Consider the following 23,919-nt stretch of genomic DNA (forward strand, 5'->3'; position numbering starts at 1 on the left):
AAGGAACCAGGCAGAGGGCCTTCTTGGTAGTGGCGCCGTCTCTGTGAATGCCCTTCAGATGTCAAGGAGATAAAGAACTACACAACTTTTAGAAGACATCTGAAGTCAGCCCTGTATCGGGAGGTTTTTAATGCTTGATGTTTTCAGATATGCTGTAAGCTACCCAGAGTGCCTGGGGAAATCCAGCCAGATAGGCGGGGTATTAATACTACTACTACTACTACTACTACTACTACTACTACTACTACTACTAAGCTTCTATCAAAAATTGGGTGGGGTTTGTATAAGGTCTGTGTGCCAAAATACCATTGCTTAAACTCCTTGGGTGTTCCCTCCTTCTCAGCCTAAAAACTATACATGCAGGATGGGTTTCTATACAGTCTGATGACACAGTTTCAACCTGTTACACCTGCAGGGCTTCAGCTCAGTGAAAAAACAAGGGTTTCACCTTAATGCACAAACAGGTTTATACCTACATATCATTGCCTAGAAATCAGCTCAGTTGTTACCACAGGGCTGTGTGCTTTTGCTAACACACACACACACGCACATAAATCAAATACAACCACAAAATGCAAATTCTGTAACCGGAATGCACCATGCAAATTGGGCACATTTAATTGTATAAACTTAGTGCGAAGCATGCGTGTTCTACTTCCGCAATTCAGATTCTGAAATAATGGTGGGAGGAGAAGGGCCTGGCCATGTTCTGTAGCTTTGGTGGCCGGTGCTGGCGCCACCATGAAGGCACATCATCGCTTCCTCTTCCTCTGAATCCTTGAGAGGGTTTTCCCCCAGCCTTGATTGGCCATCCTTTTCACAACTGCACACACCTTTTCCCATCTGCCGAGCTTCTGTTGACTGCCAGCAGTTCTCTGTTTTTTTCCTTAAACTTAGTTCCAAGACACCTTTCTAAGAAGGCTCAGTTACATGTTGTTGTTTTAAAATATTGAAATATGCAAATAAAAAATACTATTAATAAAGTCAAATTGTCAACAAGAAAGAAAGAAAGAAAGAAAGAAAGAGAGGAAGGAAGAAAGGAATTTACTTTTCCAACTTGCTGCGGGTGGAATAAAGGTATCCAATTATTTGGTTGGTTGCCAAGTTTATACCCTGACCTTCAACAGATTCCCAGACCCAGCAGGATGCCTAATGAAAAGTTAAAATTTACAGTAAAGCAAATGAAAACACAAACATTAAAAGAAGAACAAGACACCACAGGACAAATGAACAGTCAGCAGAATTACAAACAAATAAGCAGCACAAAAGCAATGTAGAAAGGATTAAAAAGCCTCTGGAAGGGAGGGGAGTAAAAGGTATTTCCCTTGAACCAAAATGGTATCAAGGCAAGTGACTGGCAAGATCCCCAGGGAGGGTGGTTCCGCAGTTGAGTGTAACCACCAAGAACACCCTTTCTGCTGCAGCCACCTGGTGCACCTAGAATGTCAACAGGAATCCAAAAAAAAAGACATCCATTTGAGTTCTTAGATTACCGGTAAATGGTACAGCAAAGGAGAGGGAACCTGTAACCTGCCAGATGTTGTTAGACTTCAACTCCCATCAGCTCCAGCAAGCATGGCCAATGGTCATGCTGATGGGAGTTGTAGTTGAGCAATATCTGGAGGACCACTGGTTCCCCTCCCCTAGTACAGGAAGGTTTTCTTGGCTGGTGTGGTTGGTCTCCCTGAAGTTCTCTTCTTGGCCAGAACTAGCTGATACGCCAACGGCTAGGTTCACATCTACCATTTCTTAGGTTCCCCCATTCAAGACCCACATTGGGCTTCAGTGCTGCTGACACCGTCGCAGCTATAGCTAGCTAGTTCCTGTCGCCCTCATCATTCCAGAACTAGTACAGAGAGAATACCTCAGGTGGGCAGGAGCGAGGGGAGCAGGGAAGACCCAATTCTTGCTGGATTTGTGCATTGTGGCTTTTATGCTCCTGCATTTCGTCCAAGGGTCAGAAAAGGCATGATTACACCAGGAGCAGCGTAGTAGAAATGGAGGCACAGAGCATGGAAAAGGTCTCAGGACCTCTGGAATGACTTCCGTCCTTTCAGGCTTATGAGGGGCAGAGATCCCATTTCAGTTATCTGGCAATTTCAATCAGAGGCCTAAAATACACCCTAAACTCCAATCCACGCCCTCAATCAGTTTAAAAGTAGAAGTTTCCCTGCAACCCTAGTTCCTTGCATTCTTGTGGTTGTTGGCACTTAATTTTTTTTTTAAAATGGAAAGGACAAGATGCATTTGCTCATGTTAAAGTATTTAAATTTATGCCCTTTACTAACGATGACCTTTGTCCAGCATAGAAACTGACCTTAAAAAATTAATCTACATGTCAGCTAAATTAGGCAAGCCATTTAAAACCAATCACAGAGTCTACATGTATTCCAGACACATGTGCGGCCCAAGAATAATATTGATTCTTGATTAAAACTATTAATTTTTGATTTTTAATTTAAAAGCAAGTTTCTAGCCATGTTTGTGAGAAAGACATACAAACATTCAGAGGTGCTTTCTGACTTGCAAAGCAGTGGAGCTGCCTGTTCTCAGTCGGAGCAGAAGTTAGGCTGGCAGTGATTGTCCCAGTGTCATCTCTGAGCTTTGCAGCAGAGGATTTTAACCCAGGTCTTGGTCCAAAGACAACACTTGAAACGCTGCAGGCAGGATTCACCTAACCGGCCCCATCGGCAGAAGAACTGCACAAGGACGTCCGCTTGAGCAACAGGGCTTTCTCCCTCTTCTCCTGCAGCCCCAAAATTGGTTTATGGGTGGGGGAACCTCCAGAACAGCATACAGGGAGTGCAGATGGAATGATTAGAGGAACACAACGTTGAATTTTACCCTGCATCTTTATAGAAGACTAGAAACACAGAAAGCAAAAGAGCACTTTAAAGCCAAATGCTATAAACAGTATATAGATTTCAAATTTTTCTAGTTTCTACCCCACCCCGTGCCACCCAACTACTTTTTGAGCCCTTGTAAAGTCCCTGCATCAACCTATCTTCTCAGGTGCTCTTCTGTAAAGCTAAAGTAAAAATAGATAACCAGAGCATGTGCTTCATTCTGACTTAGAATGTCTGGATGTCCCTGATATCTGTGTGGCTCCAGGAGTCAGATCCATGCTAGTTTCTTTACTCTGGTAGGCATCTCAAGATTAATTTAGGGCACATCTAGATTAAACAAGAAAACCAGGTGGGAAAACTGAAAGCCGCTTAAGTAACCTGCCTGCCCCCGGCCCAGCATCAATTTGGTTCAGTTTAAACTGAAGTAAGCCTGGTAAGAGTGTGTGAACCATCCCGAATCTAAAAGCAGCCTATAACAAGTGCAGACCTAACTACCCAGAGGCATAGAAAAGCTTGCGAGTCTTCAGAAACTCAGAAAAGCTTTAAAAATATATATAAATAAATAAGGGGTGGAGGAGAGGAAACAAAGCAGATGTCCTTCATGATGAAGAACATCAGAATGGTATTTGAAATCACCCCTTGCCCTAAGCTAACAGGGCACCTTTCCAAAGAAAGGCAGGCAAAAAGGGTACATTGACCTCCTCCATATGAAGGTAGGCATGGTAGGACATTACCCAGGCACATCACCTTCCTTGCCCCAGATGACTAACCTTGCACCCAACCTGAATGCAATTAAATACCCACATACTTCTCAATGTGGATACGGTGTTCAAGACTTCAGCTCACAAACAAGGTGCTCTGGGGCATTTCTCTTTACAGCGGTGGAGTCCTCTGCCATGTGCTGAGGACAGCCTCTCTGGCCTCGGCTACAGAATCAGTCTGAAAATTCGTGCTTTGCCCCCATGGGAGGTCTATGAGGTCCTCTGACATTGCAGCAGGGAAGGGAAGGCAGATAATGTCACCAAGAGACATTTCACTGGGGCAAATGGGGAAAACATATTCTTAGCCTCTTATTAAATCTGGACTGTATGGCTTGTGATCTGTCAAGCCAAAAACACCCTCCTGCTGTGCATTTGGGGCCTGCCGAGTGCTAGGGAACCTACCACTTGTGCAGGCAAGAATGTCTCCTCTTCCATCTGAGTGGCTTCAGTATGGGGAGAGGTCGTGGGAAATGAGCCCCATATCACCTCTTGTTTCAGAAATCAAGCCGGCATGAATTCCCTTCTGTGCGCAAAGGTCCAAGCTGTGCAACAGGAGTGCCATGAGCTCAGAATGCCAACTTTAATGCTGAGAGGTGAGCAACAAGAGAAGATGATAAACGGGTTGGTCCCAGTGGGACAGGAAGTGATACCGCCAGGTCTTGTTCCAGTCCCTGCAGTGTCTGAGCAACAGGTAATGAGACATCCAAATCTGTATTCTTATTCATCCTTGCAACTCTGATAGGGAAGAGGCAAGAGAGAGGGTGAAGACCAAGGGATCTAACCATAGTCCTTCAAGGTAGGCATGGTCTGAAGTGAGAAGGGCAAAACAAGGTCAAGGAAACAAGGCACTCAGGAAGAGAAACAATGCACAAAATGTCAGAACCAGACTTCAGTCTTGTCTTCCTAGACTAGAGGGTCATTTGCATAATAAACACTATTCCCTAGAATTATCTAGAGCATGTATGGAGGACTTGTTTGGTCCACCAGACCAGATATTGTTGGACTCCAAATCCCATCAGCCCCGGCCAGCATGGCCAATGATCAGGGATGATGGGAGCTGTAGTCCAGCAACATCTGGAAGGCCAACACCTGGAAGGCATTCATCTAATGCACAGTCAGAATACTAGGTTATAATATACTCTAAGAAGACTTAAGGAATGAGCATCATTGGATATGGACACAGCCACTTACACGTGGTGACGATCCTCTAGTCTAATATCACATTCCGCAGCTGCCAGCTGCCTTTGTAACTGCAATATTGAATTTTATTTTATTTTATTTTATTTTATTTATAGCTTGCCTTTCTCCCAGTGCAGGACTCAAGATGGCTCATAGCATAAATTAAAACAGATACAGCTAAAGCCACACAATTAATATAACACATTACGAAACAAATAAAGTAACCGATTTAAAAACAGTGCTGAAAACATTTAAAAGCACAAAATCCATTCGTTTGAGAGCAATTTCACTGGAATGCTGCAGCACTGCTCAAAAACAAGTAGACATGGCCATTGGTTGGCTTTTATGGAACTCCATATTGACCCACTGATACCCACAAGTCCAGGTACCATTTTCATTACAAAGTGGCAGATTTCAAACCAACCAAATGAAAATATGTCCCCTTATTACAGGCCTATGGTACTCCCTGCTACAAGACTGAACTCTTGCATGTGTGTGCGGAGGGAGGGGGCGCAGGGGAGGGAAAGTGTCACGAGGGAGTTTGTAGCGAGGCCGGGCTGGCTCCTGTGGTAGCTGCTTCTGCAACTCTTCCGATGTCGATGACTTTCCAGGCATAAACAGACAAAAGAGGCTCGGGAGGAGCCAGTTGGGAGTTCCTGGTGTCGTCGTCGCCCCCCCCCCTGCCCCTTGGAAGGAAAAAAAAAGTGCAAAATCCACTAGATTCATCCAGCTCCCCCACCGGGCCATTGTTATGTCTGTGGCGCTGGGAGCAGCGGCGGAGTTTGTAAACTCATCTCCAGACAAGGACGGTGATATTGGGAGGTGCCGGGGGGAGGGGGGAAGCGGGGAGGAAGAAGAAGGGGCGGCAGAAAAGAAACTTGAAAGTAAATGGCGAAGCTCTGGACAATGTCCCTCCTCGCCTCCGGCTCTTGCAGGGTGTCTTCTGTGGCTGAAATTGCGAGTCTGGGGGGGGGGGGAGGGATTTAATTGAGAGGAGCCTGCTGCTGGGGCGGTGAATGGGAGCTTCTCTTGCTGTTGGAAGTACGTGTGGCAGATAGGCTGTGCAACACACGCACACACAGAGCAGAAGTAGCCAGGGAACGCAAATCTCAGTTTCCTCTTCTTGTTTGGAACGCGGAGCTGCTGGGGTTTCCTCTGCTCACTCCACACACACACACACACCCGCGCGCACCCTCCCCCGCGCTGCGTTTGCAGCTGCAACAGGGACGTTACTTTTGTCTTTGGTCCAACAGATCCTGCTTAGGGTTCTCCCCCCCCCCCGCGCGCCTTTCTCGCTCCCTCCGCCTTCTCTCTCGTGTGTGTGTGTGTGTGTTGACGAGTAAGATAGCGCCTGTCTCCTAATAGAGCGGAATGTAGCCAGCTTCAAAAGAAAACTTCTCATTTTGCGCATGAATATTTTCTTTATTTTTCTGAGAGTCCCTCCTCAACACACACACACATATCCGTAAAAGCAGGGGTTCCGACTGTATTTCTTGAGCCAGGGAGAAAATGCCACTTTGCACTAAAAAAAAAAAAAAGGTCTTGTAAATCTCCAAAGCCCAAGCCGTAGATTCAAAATAAAATACAGCGAGATAAAAAGGGGGCGGTGAGAGGGTGTGGAGAAGATGTGCGTGAAGTAGGATTGGGGGCGATTTCGGAAACTCCGGCAAGCCTCTTGCTCTCCCTTAGCACATGCCTCAATTGTACAGGGATCGCGAGAGGGTAATGAATAAATGGTTCGGATCATATTTGCCTCCGGAGACTATAAACTGTACTGCTCTCCTCCCCACCCCACCCCGAGCGCGCTCCCTTCTCACACCCACCACCGCAACCAACAACAAGAAAATCCTGTCTCGCCCTCCCCGCCCCCCACCCCGCCGCTCCAAACCATGGAAGGAAAAAAAAAAAAGGCCAGCGAGTAGCAGCAGCAATGGCGTGGAAGAAGTGGGGGGAAAGAGATTAGATTTCGCTTCTCTCTCATCAATTTTCTGTTTAATGTCACTGGTCTCCATTGTGGGAGAGAGAGGCACGTCATCCGGCCATAAATTTGAGATTATAGAGCCTCCAGCTCCGTCTTGGTGCCCTAATTGAATGGATTTACTCCACACGGGCAAGTAGGAGGGGAGGGGGACCTCGGAGTGGGAGCAGAAGACTCGCGACTAAATGCCAAATTCGTAATAATAATAACAGCAGCAACAACAACAGCAGCCATAGAGGACTGTGCCGTCGCCGCAAAAAAGCAAATCCTCAAACGCCTTGGCGGCGGTGTGGGGGAAAAAAAGGAGATCTGTGATCTTGCGCGCACACATGCAAAAACCATCTCCAGTTTCCGCTTTCTAGAGACAGAGAAAGAAAGGAGCTCCGGGGAAAGGAGAGAGAGAGAGAGAGAGAGAGAGAGAGAGAAGGGGGGGGGGAAATCACCTGTATTCTAATATTGGCGTTTTCCAGTCCACGACTTGGATATCTCCAGTGGCCCCCGCTTTTTTTACAGTGAAGTGGATTTTTTTTGTTTGTTTGTTCCTGCGGTTTGTTAAACAGAACTTTGACCCAGGAAAGCAGCGATCTGTAAGTAATTGTTTTGTCTCGATTTGTTCTCATTGTTTGCATTTGTGAAGTTTTTTCTCGGCCCCCATCTTTTTATTATTTTTAACGCGTTCTCTTCTTGTTTTCCTTCTCATTAACTGCCGCATGAATGGAGATTTAATTCCAAAGTGGGGGCGGGGGAGAGAGAAATTTCGCCTTCTTCCTCCCCCACCACATGGCAAAAACATTCCAACTCGCCCAGCCCCTGCCTGCCACTTTTGTACATCTCTCTCTCCCCCATCTTGTAACTGCAGAAGCTCCTTGCAAATTTCTCCTTCAAAACCTCCACGCGTGCATACCCAGCCGAAATCCCCCTGAAAATGAAAACAATTCATACATACATACATACATACATACATACATACATACATACATATATATATATGCGCGCAATTTTGCTCTGTATTTACGTTAGCGCTGTAAAGGAACTTTATTCATTGAGGAAGAGTGTGCAATTTATTGCCCCCAAGTTACGGTTTTGTGTTTAAATGTGTGTGTGTTTACACTTACACACACACACAAAACCTCCACTTAAACTGCCCGCCCTCACAAAAGAGGTAACAGGGCTTCACGCATCCTTCTTTTAGAAAACCGAGTTGGTTCCCCATAGCGGTATCACCTCGCTTATCTCTTTAATATATTTGAAATCGGGCTGCTGGGAGATAGCCCACACCGTTTTGCAAGGCTGCGTGCAAAGGCACATTTCTTCGCCTCCTCTTTTTTGTTAACTTTGTAAACAACAACAATAAAACTAATGTGATGCCCTTGCATAGAACTGTCGTTAATTTAGAAGAGGGCAGGAGGGCTCCCCGTTTAAAAAGATTAATAGTGGGGACGTTTTGCTTTTGAAGCGTACCAGCAGTCAGAGCAAAAAGCCTTAGCTTAGAACAAAACCCGCGGCGCCTCCACGTTGTTGCAGGAAGGAAAGTAGAACCCTCTTCCAAACGTTGGCCGCGACTCGCAGGCAATGTTTTAAAGATAGCCTTTGAATCGAAACTCAAATCGCCCTTCTTCTCCCCCTTCTTTGTATAATCAAAACCCCTATCTAAAGTTGCTTGCAAAAGCATTTTTTAAAAAAATATAAAACCCCACCTCCCTTCCCAATTGCCACACTCCCAAGTACCGGACTTTATCTTTACGCCCGTTTTTAAGCTGAGCTCCCTGCGATCTGCTTTGTTCAGGCCTCGCTTTTGTTTCCCGCTCGAAGAGTAAGTAACCGAGCAATAATAATCCGATGCATGTTTAATTCACAAGTAATTTCCACCGCGCTCAATAAGGCTTACTCCCTCTTCAGGGTGCGGGCCTTACTCAGCACCCCCATGCGCGCTCACTCTAGGAGGAAGCCAGAGGCAGCACCGGGGCGCTTACTCCCGAGTAAACATGCGCAGGGTTGCGCCGTGAAAAGAAATCTGAGAGATCCAGTGCCTCGGACAAAAAAAGCTTGCTCAGAGACCCAGGACTTTCTGTACGAAGAAAAGCATTAACTTTCTGTTTTTCTGAAGAGGCCAAAAAGCATGTAGATGTGCATCTGCGTTATATTTTAAAGTCTCTTGCTTCTTTTATTTTCTCTTCCTCCTCAAATCAAATTACCTCTGGACCTCGCCGCGCGAGAACCTATCGATGTCTTTGCAAATTCGGTATAGAAAGTATATTTGTGCTAGTAAAGAGATAGATTTATTTAACGATTTTTAATTAAAGGGATTGACTTTTCTGTTAACAAAAGAGGTAGTGAAAGGACGGGTTGGCGAGGCAGCGGCAGATGGAGGGGGCGACGGCAACTGTGCTTTGGGAAGGCGGCCTCGGACCCGGACAGCGTTTTTTTTGTGCAACTCCCTGGCGTCCCCTTCTCCCCATTCCCAGCCCTCTTTTGCTAGATCCTTTCCAGATTTCCTTGCCGGTCGTAATTTTGTTGTGAAAACATTGTTTCCTTGCCTCTTTCTGGTGCGCTCGTACTGTATATTGTGGCGTTTTTTCCTCTATTAATGGGTGAAACTCACCCACTGCTAGGAGAAACGGAGGGGAAACCCTGGTTGTTGCAGTCTATTTTGTTCCACCGACCAGGGACCTTTCTCCCTAATTCTCCCATTTCTTTATTTTTTAATTAAAGAAACCGTGAAAGGGGGACATTTGAAAGAAAAAGAAAAAAGGGAGCATTTGCCTCTGCGCGCAGTTTGCTAGCAATTACCGAGTATGATCTCTTTTTGATCAAGCAGGGAGAGATCGCACACTCTTAAGATAAGAGGGGCGCTATTCAAAGTGTTGGGGGGCAGGGATCCAATCGCGAAACCGCACCGATCCTAGAGAGAGCGTGATCGGCGTTGGCGAGGGAGACGAGTTTGTAGAAACCCCGGCCTCCTACTGTTGCTGCTCCTCCCGGCCCTCCTTCCTCCCCAACATACATACGGCTCTTTTTGTTTTTGTTTTTGCTCCTCGGAGGAATCGGAGCCCAGGAAGCTGAGCAGAAGGCGGTTTCTCCAACCAACCAAACCCGGTTTAAAAGGGCGCGGATCAGCGCGGGAAGAAAGCAAGGAGGCCGCGAAGATGGCCGGTCGGCGACTCACTCCGAGCCAGCCGAACGCAGCAGCTTCGTCTCCCGCCGAGGCCGCTGCTCCGCTCCGAGCCGGAGCTTCTTCCCTCGCTGGCCAAGACGAAGGAGGCGCTGCGGCTCTTCGCTTGCGTGTTTCCGAGGGGAAAATAGTCCAGTGTAAAAATACAAAAAATAAAATAAACTTCTGCGTTCTAGCCGACCGCCGGGCGCAGAGCCCCGGCGCCTGGATCTTGAGGCGGAGGAGGCTAGGGTGGCGGGAGGCGGAAGAGATTCCTCCGATCCTTTCTACCTTTGTGTGGAAGCCGAAGTTGGAGAGCGGAAGATCCTTTCGCCCCACGATCTCTCTCTCACCCTCCCTCGCGATGGCAGAGGCGCGGGAAAAGGGTTTGTTTAGTCTGTCGATCCCGGAGAGGCAGCACAAAGGCAGCCTGGGACGCAATGGTCTTCCCTGCCTCCTTTTTTCTCCGTTTCTAGAGTAGACGAGTGGGGGGATCTCTCTCTCTCTCTCTCTTTCTTTCTTTCTTTCTTTCCTCCCCCCCCCCCCGCCTTGCCGCCCCTTTGCAACAGGAAACTGGAAGCTCCGTTTGGGGAGCAGGGGGGAGGAGGTTCGGGGAAATGGAGAAATTTAAAGCGGGGGGAGAACCTCCATTAAGGAGAGATCGTATTGTTCCTTCTCTGATTTCGGAAGGGAGGCAGAGAGAGAGAATAAGAGAATCTTGGAAGGACTTAAGACTTTCTCCCCACAACCACCACCTAATGTTCAGCATAGAAAGACCACTCTCTTCCTTCGCCCCATTTTTGGACAGAAAAATAAAATAAAATAAAAAGAGGTATAAAACGATGGCGTCTTCAGTCCTGCATTGAGGAGGAGAATGTAAGAATTATCTGCCCCGAACACTGGGCTGAATCTAGTTCCGTTGGAATATTGTACAGACGATATTTCATTCATGGATTATCTGGGGTCTAAAGGGAGGAGGGGGCACCCCAGATTCTCGCCCGCTTCTTTTTCGGTAGGGAGAATGTATGTAGAAGCGGAGGAGCCGGCTGCAACTACGATATGATGCGTCCCGTTTTGAAAGAGAAGAAAAGCACGAACTTAAAAAAAGAAAAACTCCCCCCATGAGCTTTACGTGGTACAATTTAACAACGTGGTAACAATGGTTGTATTCATGGTGGGCGAGAGGGGCTGCTAGTACCAAATGGGGAATGGAAGCGCGCGGAAACGGGCGAAGCAATCAAAGGCAGAAATAATGGCTTGAGAGAGAAAAAATAATTCCTGTAGCTTCTCTTAGAATCTATTGATCTTTAATAGAAAAAAAATAGGACTAATGCATGGGGCTTTGGCGAAGTTGCTGCTGTGCGCCCCCTGTTTTTGTGTGTGTGTGTGCGCGCGCGCGCGCGTCTTTCTTTCTCACTCACACAAGAGAGTTTCAGTGACTTTTAGTCTTTCACCAGCAATCCGGTGCAAACCCTCGCCGCTGTTTTTTATTAGAGAGCCGTGAAGTTAAGAGTGTTAAAAGTTGCTTGGGGTGGAAAGGGGAGTGGGGACTTGAGGAGTGGGAGTTGAGGAATAAAAACAGGGATGTGATGTCAGCCAGTCTCTTGGATGGCTTCCTTCTGCTTCTTCTGGGCATCGTCTCAAATGCTCCCCTTATGCGTTTTGGGTTCTAGAAGACCCTGCTTAAAGTAAGAGTGTGTGTGTGTGTGTGTGTGTGTGTGTGTGTGTAAAAAAGCCTCTGGATCCCCCCACCCCCAATCCCAGTTACTTTGCATTGATTCTTAACGAGCCCACAGTGCAAAGAGGGAGAGGGAAGGTGCGCGGCGGACACTTCTCCCTCGCTCTCTCCCGCACTGGAAGCCTCCTCCCGCACCTCTCCCTCCTTTCTTTGCTCCCTTCTCCTATCGCAGAAGACCATTCCAGGAGAGGAGAGAGCTCCCCCCCCTTTCGTTTTTAAAATGAAGACGATAAAAGGGGTCCCTTCTGAAAAGGGGTTCTGGATGCTCTAAAATCAAATTTCGAGACGGGGGAGGTGACCGGGTTTTTACGTGGTCTTCGTTCCTGCCTGCCTTGTAGGTAGGAGCTCCCTGGCTGGGAAAGCTAAAAGTGTCTGTCTTTCTGCCACACACACACACACACACGCATAAAGAAAGACAAACCAGGGCCTTCACTTTACACAACAATAAAAGTAGTTAAGCATCCAGCACCACCGCGGGAACAAGGCAGAGGGAGGGAGAGATGGACAGAAAGGATTGGACCCCCCCCTTCACCCCCAGCAATGCATCCTGTCCAGTCCAGCCTACCTTAGGAATCACTTGCTTCTCCCCCCTTTCTTTGTGTGGGTGTCTGTGGGGGGGGGGCGTTTCGCTCCCTCCCTCCACACTCCCATTTGCCTGACCCCCCCATCCGGCTGGGCCCGCTTCAGCCAATAGGGGCCCTAATGACCGCTTTAAAAGCTTTGCAAATCCGCTCCTTGGGTGTGTGCTGCTGCAGCGGCTATTATCTAAGTTGTGCCTTTTTACGCAGCTGCTCATACATCCTGGCACTAATTATGTGTTTATCAAAACAGGCACCCTTATGACATGTCACAACATGTTTGCGGGGAAACGGTCTCTCATCTCCCCACCCCCCACCCCAAATAACTCTTCCCTTCCCCAAATACTTGCTGGGATTAGGTTGCCTTGACTCTAAAGAAGGGACAGTGGATGACATTCGAGGAACCTTTATTTCTGCATCTGCAGGTAGCTTGGGGCGGTGGGGGCGGGGTCCTGTGTGTGTTTCTGTGTATTCGTGATCTCTCATCACCAAAGTGCCCAAACCCTCAACTTGATCCAGAAAGCGTTGAGGGGAAGTTATATATGCTCGATGGCTAGTTGGTTTAGTTATTAAAATAACAGGCGCGCACACCCCACATCTCTCCTCTTGCCTTGGAAGGTTTGTCCCAAATCTGGTCTACTTTTTGCATCCGCAGCTCAAGTTCTATACCTCCCTCTTTCTTAACAAAAAAATTTAAAATTAAAAAGGTAGGGGTGGGTAGGTGGGAATTGTATCCGATCGATCGATCGGTGCTCTATATCTGCCTATCAATCTGGCTCCAGAATGGAAAGAGAGATTTGGCTACGCCTGGGATCGTTTATTAAACTCGCTTTAATTTAACCCATATGGGCGGGTTCCTTGATAACCTCACACAACAAACACAGTGAATTATACTTCCAGTGTGTGAACACACTAGGATATATTTAGCTACAAATTACAACTCTGCATTTAACAGGGCTTTAGCTCAAGGTTTGGGGGTCCGGAACACCGACTTGCCCCCCTTTCCTCTCCCCCTTTTTAAATCCCTTGTTTGGGGATGATCCAGCGGAGAATGTTTTTTTTTGGGGGGGGGGAGAATCTACGCCAGGTTGGCCTCTTCCATCACACCGTCCATAATTTCTTTTTAAAGCTAAACTAGGCTTTCCCTTATGACTTGTATAGTTCATCGTGATTTGAGGAGAGGGTGCAGGGCCCAGCCGCCCTCTGTATGGACTGGATGCATGTAAATAGTGTGTGTGTGTGTGTGTGTGTGTGTGTGTGTGTGTGTGATATACGTGCACTAAGATTCTCGGTGGGTTATAAATGCTCATTATCTCTGAGCAAAGTAGGACCCCTTATTTGTTAGAAATCACTTCTTGCTGTGTGCAGAGAGCCCTCGCTCACGCGTCAGCACACACACACACACACACACAAAACCTGCCTTTGGAAGCAGCAGAGACGTCTCTTTTGAGATTAAAAATGTGTTGTAAGCTCCGTGCAATATCGGTCTGTCTGCCACTATAAACTTTATCTATTTAGATTTATTTGATTAACAAATTTGTCAGTTTCCCTTTGTATATGCATAAAGAACCGGGGCTAGTGGGGGATCTCCCTGCCTAGTGCAGAAAACATCTTGTGTTTGCCTGGGGAAGGATCTGTGTGGAAATAGATAGATAGATAGATAGATAGATAGATAGATAGATAGATAGATAGATAGATAGATAGATAGTATGTTGGAGTGGGAGGGGGGAGAAGAGGAATTTGACCATTTGATATCTTGTCCCGGTTTGATCGAAAGGGGGGGAAAGGGAGTAGATCTATTTGGATTCCGCCTCTATCTCTTTCTCTCTCTCCCCCCCCCCCACCATCCCCACTTCTCCCGGCTGATTGGACTGTCCAGATCATTGATATTTCTACTCACTCCTGCCGAATTTGCTTCAATGCACACTCCCCCCCCTCCTGAGATCTATGCCTTTTTCATTTCCCCGACTACTCTTTGCTGTCCCCATGAATAATGCAAGCTCCTAAATTCTCCCAGCTTCAACAAACATACATACAATATTTAATAATAATAATAATAATAATAATAATAATAATAATAATAATAATAATAATAAAAAGTCTATCTTAGCGGGGGGGGCGAGGATTCTGAAAGAATCTGAATTCCTCCCAAGCTCTGGATTCAGAAAACCTGGAAGACTTGGGAGATGTGTTGTCTTGACTTTTCTGCTTTCCTGATCCTAGTCTAACTCACTTTGAAGGGACCATTCCTGAGAGATGGAGGGAGGCTAAAGAAGACGCCCCGGGGCCAAAATCTCCAGCCTGCCTTATGTCTTATATTAGGCAAAGGGTTCAGTTTCGGAGAGGGCTGGGTGACCTTGCTCTGGATCCCTGACCACGAAACTGCAGCGCTGCTTCATTTGCAAGTCTCTTTAAGCGACTGAGGCTTTCCGAGGCTCTTCGGAGGAGCTGCACCCGGAGTGGGGAGGGGGTTGCGCCCATCTCTTGACGACTCGGGAGCCCCCCTTTCCAGACAGCGCGGAAAGCGAGGCGCAGAATGAACCGAGGCAGCAACGCGTTGCGAGCGGCGCTCCTGGAAAGCAGGCATCCTCTGGTGGAAGTAACCAGAAGGAAAGCCCTGCGCAGCAAGGCAGGCGTTGCTTTTGTGGGTGTTACTGGAGGTGTTTGGTTCGCTTGTTTGTTTTAGAAAGGAAGGGGGGGGGGAAGATGCAAGATGTCTCTTCCCCTCCAACAGTCCATGGAGCAATTTTGGTATAAAGGAGCAAATCTTTCAAAAAGGGGGAGCATCCTTCAGAAGGAAGAACAGGGTTCCACTCCAAGATATTTCGCAAACATAAGCGAGATATTCATTCATTCCCTAGAAACCGCGTTTCCAGTATAGGCCTACACGACCCAGCCCATCCTTTCTCGTCTTGAAGATGCGCTGGGACTAACCTTTAGCAGAGAATCCCCTGAACTGGGTCAGAGAGAGATTCGTGTACAAGCCTAAAGGGTTTGTTTATTTTTTCTGCTTTTTAACTACCCCCCATACCACCCAAAAGACTAGATTGGGTGATTATATTGCAGCTCAAACAGAGTGCCCCTTAAACTGGGTTTTCCCCTCCTCTCGCCTTTGTCCTTGTTAGATAAGGGGAAGAGGGCAGGTTTTCAAGAATCAGTTCAGTGGGACAAGGGAGGCGGCGGAGTTGGGGGGAAAGAAAAGGGAAGCTCTGGGCATCTAAAACGATGGCCGAAGGAGCCTGACGCCCCGATCCGAGGGGGCCTCCCCTTCCTTGGAAGGAGCGCAACTGGGTTTAACTAGGAAACCTCCGTGAACAGGCTCCTCATAAGTCAGTACTCAGACTGAGCCGAGCCCGGTTGGACGGGGGAGCCCAGAAAATAGCTGGTTTTGGAGGCAGATGCGGAGAGACCAAGGTGTCTCTTATTCTCCTTCCCCGCCCCCGGAAAGCCACCCCCCTGTGTCTCTGGTCCCTAAGGGTTTGGATTTGTGTGTGGTTCTCTCTCTCTCTCTCTCATCCTACAGTAGTCTGTTTTTTAGCATGTAAAATAAAACAGGGCATGTTCGCGCGGGGCTGTTGGCAGCCAAGACGCAGCACGTGCTTGGCCTCCCCTCCACCCGGGGACACGTGTGTGTGTGTGTGTGTGTGATCGCGGGATAGCTCATTGGCTTTAAGGAGATCCGGGCTGCCCCCTCGAGCAAATTGAGGTGGACTGACTGGGAGCCCACCGGACGGATACTTTTTCCAGAGTAACCCGGGAACTATCTGCTGCAATGCTCTGCCTTCCTTTCTTCATGCAGAGATCAATTGGATGTACTCCATGTACGTTCAGGATCGTACCGTGTCATTCATTCATTCATTTGTTCGTTTGTCTCTCCCTCCCTCCCTCTCTAATCCACCAACCTCGCCAACCCCAGAAAATTGGAGCCCGTTTTTAAAAGTTTGTTAAATGTACTGAGTGGGTAGGTTCCCCCCCCCCCCGCGCGCCCTCCTCCGCGCCGCTTCCTACCCGGTTTCCAATGAGCGTTTTGTGCGCGAGAAGAATTAAGAGTAATTCTTCCTAGCCAAGAAATTGTTTCTAATTTGCTCGTTGACCAAATAGCACATGGAACAATGAACCGGGCCCAAACAATTGTATTAGGCAAGGCACCCAACATACAATTACCCAAATGCAAAGATTTGCGTCTCCCAGCCCTTATTAGGCAATTATTTAGCGTGCTGAGTTAATCCATAATTTTATTTGACATACTGGGGGGGGAGGGGTCCCACGTCCTTCCTTCCTTCCTTCCTTCCTTCCTTCCTTCCTTCCTTCCTTCCTTCCTTCCTTCCTTCCCTCTCTCTCACTCTTTTCCAGATGGAAAGATATTAAATTGCAATATTTTAACACATTTCCCCAGAGTGTGAAGGTTAGCTGAGGTCTGAGAATTTAAAATGATTGCATATTCATTTGGACATGAAAAGGAGATGTTTTCATGTTGGTTACCTTGAGGAAAAAGAAAATGTAGGGGGGGATAATCTGCCATTTCTTCCAATGCCAGCTTGTTTGAATACTGAACTTAATGTGAAGATTCGTCTCCCAGCGCGTTATAACAGAGGAAAAGATGCTAACGGGCTGCACAATAAACGTTTTACCTACCAAATAAAAACATAAAAAATGGGAAGGGTATTGTGAGCTTAGATCGCAAGTTAGTTATGTGGAACAGCTTAATAATTATGATAATAACAGACCCACAGTGTTCTTTGAAGGGAGGAAGTGGGTGGCAGGTCCCTGCCCCGAGGAAATTGCATTGTGCGTTTTGACAACGGGGAGACAATTGCGGAGGGAAGACGCAAAGGGAGCGGAGAGGAGAACAATGTCCTTTTTATTTTTTATTTTGTAATGCCACCTCTTTATTTCGCCAAAGCAAAAAGCCACGAAATAAGTGTGCAAACTTCCGAGTTCTCCAGAAGTATTCATCCGGGTGGATGGCAAAAAAAAAGAAAAGGCAAGGGCACCATTCGCGACAAGGTGGCAGAGACCTGGCCTAACGGGGCAGGAAGCCCACCGAGGTCTTCTGCATCTCTGGTCCAAGTCTCCATGCAGTTCGTAGTCTGGGCTTTAGAAGCGGGAATCAGAATTCTCTCCTCTTCCGAGTAGCTCGTGAAGGATCGGAGCGAGATGGCTTTAAACCGGACTGAAAAGAGAGTCCAGCTGCCTACGTAAAAGTGGCTTCTGCTGGAACCCGATCCTAAATATGTCAGGGTTGTGTGTGTGTGTGTGTGTGTGCGCGTGTGTGTGTGTGTGTGTGAGAGAGAGAGATTTCCCTGAGGGCTGAAGAGCCGCGCCGGACACGCACCCTGCTCCGGATCTGCTCGACCCCCTCCCTCAATACTTCGATTTCATTGATTCGCAGACCAGGCCGTGTCTTGTGCTTCAAGACAGAACACGACACCGAGATTCGCGAGGCCTTGTGCCAGTTCTGCTTTAAACGCGATTCCTTGACAAGGCACTTTTCCCTCTCTCTCTATAAGAGAGAACGAAAAAAATGACCAGGATCTTGCTGATCCACCAAACCAGAGTTCTAGCAATTGCTTTCAAAAGAGGAGAGGAGAGAGGGAGACAGTTTGGCTTTTAAATCTGGCCTTGCAAGATGAACCAAATCTTCTTAATGTGTCCCGAGATAAACGAGCTTAATTCTCTGCATGAGACTCGCTATATTAACGCGAGTCCCAAGCGCGGCTTATTGGCAGCAGCGGCACACCAAAGCCTGCGCGAAGTTTACTTGCGAGTAAGCGCCCACTGAACCCAATGCGGATTACTGCTGAGGAGGAGCAATGAGGGTCGCCAGGGGACCCTGATCGATCCAGGATCGATTTATCCCACTCACTTAAGTTTCTAAACACCCATTATTATTTTTAAAGCAAAAAAAAGAGGGAGAAAAGAGGAAAGGTGAGCGTGACGGTTAAGCGGGCGCTTTGGACGAATTTACAAATAGATATATATTTTTGGGGGGTGCCAGGCGATTTTTCTGAAGCCTACTCTAAATATTTATTTCTCGTTCCATTATCTTCGCTCTCTTATGGAGGAAGTCTGAGAGAGATACCGAAGCTTTGCTCCTGTTAAATTAAAAACATTTGTTACCCCTGGACAGATTTTTAAAAATGGGGAGGGGGAAGAGAAGCTGTAACTTCTGCTGACAGTGTACTTGCGGCCCATCTAAAAGCTAAATGGAGTTTCCCCCTTTCTCTTCTACCTCCTCTCCTCCCCCCCTTCCCTTCGTGGAGAATACAAAACTATTTCTAAACACACACACACACACACACACACACACACTTTGTGTAAGTGAGCAGGCAAAAGTACGAGTTAACTGGTAATTTGCCAGCAGACCTCTGGTTTATACACTAGTCCTGTCTAAAGTTATTTGCTGTAACAACTGTTTTGAAACAATAAAAAAAAATCAGAAGTGAACAGAAGGAAGGGACGTGGGGGCAGAGACTGGGGGGGGGGGGAGTACGCGGTGGAGATATGGAAGCCAAAATATGAATCTTCGACATCCGTTTCATATTATTATTATTATTTCTTTTACAAAATCTGGAACTGTGGATTGAAAGGAGAGGTTTCCCCTGACCCAGCAAGTCCTAAGGTTGTTCTGATCAGAATCCTCGAATGGTAAAAAAGAACAAGAAAAACAACAACAGAGAAGCTTCAGGATGTGATTCAGGATTTAGATCGAGACAAGTTGGATCAGATTCGTTTCTGGTCAGCTTCGCTTATGGGCTCATCTGTTTCTCGACTCCATTCCCCTCGCTGATCTCTCTCAATTTGTTAATCTTTTTTATTTTTTAAATTGAAATTATTTAAGGAGGTGGAACACACACATACAAACAATTTCTTACTATATTATCGGTTCTGGAAATATTTTCGCCTTAAAAACAGAACAACCACCACAAAAAAACCCCAAACAAAATCCCGTAGACGCGCACACACAAACCATCTTTGCTAACCCTGTTTTGTCAAGATTCTGCACCCCAGTGGCCTGAGCCGAGTGACAAAACGCAGCGCCTTCGGGTCCTCGCCTTCGCCTTGGGGCTGGGAAGGAAAGTGTCAATCAAAGGACGCTTCAGTGACCAGGGACAATCCCCTTTGCTGGACTGGCCTTCTTCAAGAGCAATCAGTCACTTTGCATTAATTACCCTTCCATCCATTCCCCACTGCAGGGCAACCGCTGCTTTCTCGGAGACCTGGCGCATTCATTACAAAACACCACCTGAAAGAGTGGTCAGCAGCCCGCCTCCCTCCTCTAACCTCGTCTCTACCCCCCCCCGTGCAAGCCCCCCCCCACAAATAGTTAAAAGGGGGAGAGGCCTTAGAACTACTTCACATCCCGCACTTCGAAGTTTTGCAATCTCTCCCTTCGAATCCCCCCCCAACCCCTGGAATTGCTGGGGGGGGGCAGCAGTCCCGCCCTTTGTTGTTGTTGTTACAGTCAGTAATCAACTGTGTCCAAGTTTCCCGCCCAAAGGCCCTTCGGCTGCAATCCTCATAACCCTACTTACCTGGGAGTAAACCCAATTGAATTCAACAGGACTTACTTTTGAGTAGACGTGGTTAGGCTTGCGAATGCAATTTTGTGCAGAGTTGCAATCTTAACAGAGGTGGGATTTGCGCTTTCGAGTAAACGTGTCCAGAATCGGGCTTCAATCCCGAGAGTAAACACGCATAGGATTGTGCGTAAGGCTTGCTGTTTGCACGATCCACACCTCCCCGCCCTCAACTATCCACATCAGCTTGGAAGTAAAGTTGTATATATTTCAAGGTGGCTTTATTAAAGTGTGTTTTAGGATCGCCTTTTTGCGCTCCTAAATGTGATGACCTGGAAAAAGGACCCAGGCAGCTGGAATTTGCTTCCTCCCGGTAAACGCGTCCAGCTGCTTGTGCTAAATTCCCTTAATTTGAAATAACAACTCCAAAATCAAACCAATCAGCCTTATCCTCCCTCGCAAAATGGGATCAAGGGGCGAAGATTTTTTTTTTGTTCGGACGTTGCGCGTTGGGATAAAGCGTCTTAGTGGTCTCGCTGTAACGTTTGAACGTAGCCATATTTGCCTTTATCTCTGGACATCTGGAGAGGCGATACGAGCAGGCGGAGAGGAAACCTCGAGACCGCATTTCCCTTCTCATCTGTTTACGGATGCGGAGTTGAAAGCTCTCCTCTGGACCTTCAGACCAGGGCAGAAACCTAGGGAAACAGTGGAGAGTTCTCGCACAAAGGGTTTCCTCTCACGTTGCTGTTTAACGCCGGATCCACAAAGGTGGAGGTGGAAGGGTGGACGCGGAGCCCGTTTGACAAGAGAGCCACGGTTAAAAGGAGTTGGAAATTTAAGGGCGGACTGGAGGGACGCCCCAATGATGGGAATGCAGGAAAGGAAGAAGGGTTCTTAATGGGTGCCAAGATGGACTAGCTGGGTATATTATGGGGTGAAGGAGGAGGAGGCCACCACTGAGCCGAAGCTTAGCAGGTCTGGATCTGATCAGGACCTGGATGGGTGACCGCTCAGGGACCACATGCATGCAGTCTTGGGTTCCATGACGGAAGGAAGGCGGAATACAAAACCAAGGAAAATATGTACAACTGGTTTTTCTGTTTTTAAACCCACTTCCTTTCTTCCGTCCCCCAGGAGAAAAATCGTGATTCAAAAGTTTCCCGTGTTTCTTCTGTGCTGACCTGAATTTTCCTTAGGGCGAGTGAATATTTACAAAAATAAATCTGGACTCTACTTTCAGCTTAATGTAGATTGCTGAATGTATACCTTCATATAAGTTTCCCTGTCAAAATCGAGAGCCTACAGCTTTTTGTTAGAGAAAGTGTCCGATATATATATATTGGAAAGCAGGCACAATTGCACCTCTTGTGACACAGAGTGCTCCCCCAACCCCAACCCACCCGCCTGTGTCCTGGCTAAAAGCCTGGCTTGATGGATGAGCAGCAAGAGGGGCAGATTGAAGAGATCGAGGACAACACACAATCGTTATTTTGTGCATGCGTGAGAGTCGTGTGTGTTTACTGGTGATTTTTTTTTTAACTCTGGAGAATACCACCCCTCCAATTTCCACACTCCACTTCAAATCTGCATGCCCATTCCGTAGCTTCTCTTATTCTCCCGGACTCCAGGTGAAGATACCGTCTGAAAGTGCACTTGCGTGTCAGATCTTCCTTTTTCTTCCTCCCACTCGTCACTTTTTAAATGAGCAATTCAACAGCCTTGCTTTGTGTTTCTCAAACCTCTCCCTCTCCCCACCCCCTCGTCACAACACACTCCTTTTCAGAACCCCATTCCCTCTTTTAAAAAAAACAAAACAAAAAAACATGGCTTGCACGTTTGTAATTTCTTCTAGATACAATATTATGATTTTCAGTAGAACTCTCTCAATCACTCTACACACACATCGCCTGTGAAGTCACCCAGGGCTCTTGGGTTAAAAGTTTCTTTCCATTTGGAGAGTCTCTCTTCCTAAGCAATCTTGCGCGAGTTTTATTGGGAAGTCAGTCCGTCAGTCAGGGCCTTATCCTAGGAAGTGTCTTCCGGGTGGAAGCCTTCCTAGGCTTGTCGGCGCGGCTCGTGCTTACGGATCGACTCTTTCACAGTTTAATATAAACACAGCGTTAGGAGCAGAAATAAAAAAACTTGGCAAGTGAGCACCCAAACAATCCGCGGGCTGGCAAGTTTGTTTCAATCGGTGCCCTTCCTAGGTTTTAAACACGAGGCGACTTCGCTATAACCCCATCATCACCACCGCGGTGAGAACTGCAAACACACACACCCATTTGCTTGTATACAGGCGGGCGCACGCTTGCTCCTTCTCGGTCGCGTTAATTCAATTTGCCCCACCGGTTAATGAATAGCTCCATTGTAATCTAATATTACTTACGGGTTATTCTGATTTATTCTGCATTTTCCAAATCAATTACACTCCCTTTTAATTTTTTTTATTTAAAAACCCATCAGTATAGGGAAGAGAATCTTTACGCCGCCACCGCACTGCACGCGCGCGCGCCTTTCCACCTCACTCGATCACTAGGGCGCGGACATTTCTCCCGGTTAGCTTTGCTGCATATTCCACTTTTGCATAATAATAATAATAATAATAATCCTCGGAGGAATATCCCGACCCGAGGCACGCAGTTTGGCAAAATGGAGGGCGCGATGGCCCTGTTGGAAAACTGGGGAGAGATATGGGAACCAGCTGCGCCTGCAAAGTGGGGAGCGGAGCAGGATCCGGACCCGCGTTCCCGGGGCATCCCGCCCATCCGGCTCTCCGTATACGGGAAGGAGAAGCCTCGGCTCTGCCTCTCCTCTCGCTTCCCCTTGAAACGCTAGAACTTCCCCGGCTGCTGTGCCCATTCTGCGCTGCTGCTGCTGCTGCTGCTACTGCGACGGCGGGTGATGCCGGGTCCCCAATCCTGCGCAGGGAGGCGAGGCTGCCCGTCCGCCCCGCGGTGCCTGAGCACCACCCTGCCTGGAATGAATGGCTTTGCTTTCAGACTCGCTAATAGTGACTCAGTCCGTTTCCCCTTTTCTTTGCTCCTTTTGATCCTCTCCACTCTTTGACCTTCTTTTGGCTCCAGGGACAGTCGGCTCGGCCTCGGGGGTGGGGGGGTACCTGGGGGGGTGCGCTGGAAACAGTCCCCAGCTTATCTCCTTTCATCAAACCAGCCCCGGGCCCCCTGCAAACCGCGGGGCCAGTAATTGCTTTTTTCAGGCAGCCCAGTGCGGACTGGCGAGCAGCCAATCAGCGACTTGTTTACACTGGGTGATGGACAGCGGGCTGGGGGACTGCCAACCAATCCGGGCGTCTCCTGGAAGTGGGGAAGGGCGGGTTGGAAGAAAGGAACGGGTGGGGGGGAGAAGGAGGAGGAAAGGAATAAACGGAAGGCGGTGTGGTTAACCTCTCCGTTGCCGGTGTAAAATCGGAGGCTCGGTGTGTGTTTTTGCACCATGCAACAATTTTTTTTAAAAATGAGTTTTAATACTATATAGGAAGGAGCAGAGAAAATTATGCGGTCTATTTAAGAAGCAGAATGGCAGGTAATCGAGGGAAGCATAAGATGGTTGCGAGCAGAATCGTGATTGCAGTTTGCTTGCTTGTTTTGTTTTTTACAATTTCAGCGAATGCGTTGGGAGCTTTGCTTTGAAGGTGGTTGAAGGATGGGATTAATGGTGATGCGAAGTGTGCGGTGGGTGCAGAGAAGGAGCCGGGAGGAGGGAAAGGATGACTGTACAAATAAATAGATCTCGGTTTATGGTAACCCACCTGGGAGCTTGCATGTGCCTCGACATAGCGCGAAAGAAGAGGGGCTTCCTTGCGTATGGAGAAGCACGTGCTCACGAAGCAGTTGCCCCCCCCCCCAATCCCCATGGGAACTCGTGTCCTTGAGCGCTTTAAAGACGCCTCACCACCACCCCCCGCCCCAGCACGGAATATCATCCAGGGATGTTGAAATGCACGGGAGTGCTAGAGACCCCTACGGTCGTAAATCTCTCTCTTAAGTGTTTGGTTTGTAAAGGCATACCTTGCTCAAGAAAAAAAAGCTGCCGTGAGCCAGGCGCTCCCCACCCCGCCCCACGCACTGATCGGTGCAAGGGCGACTCCGTGGCGATGACTGGGCTCTGCCGCTGCAAGACACACACGCACTGACCAGCCTAGCTA

General features: G+C 47.8%; 1 protein-coding gene across 1 annotated transcript in view; it reads left to right on the top strand.

The window, feature by feature from the left end:
* The first annotated feature begins 7,215 nt into the window (after positions 1–7,215).
* The window catches only part of BAHCC1 (BAH domain and coiled-coil containing 1), a 112,921-nt gene continuing 96,217 nt past the window's right edge, over positions 7,216–23,919 (top strand). The window contains exon 1 of the mRNA XM_033138973.1: positions 7,216–7,351. The gene's annotated coding sequence lies outside the window, so the exon portion shown is untranslated. The remainder of the gene's footprint in view (positions 7,352–23,919) is intronic.

The sequence above is a fragment of the Lacerta agilis genome, chromosome 2 (genome assembly GCF_009819535.1).
Source record: "Lacerta agilis isolate rLacAgi1 chromosome 2, rLacAgi1.pri, whole genome shotgun sequence".
Classification (NCBI taxonomy): domain Eukaryota; kingdom Metazoa; phylum Chordata; class Lepidosauria; order Squamata; family Lacertidae; genus Lacerta; species Lacerta agilis.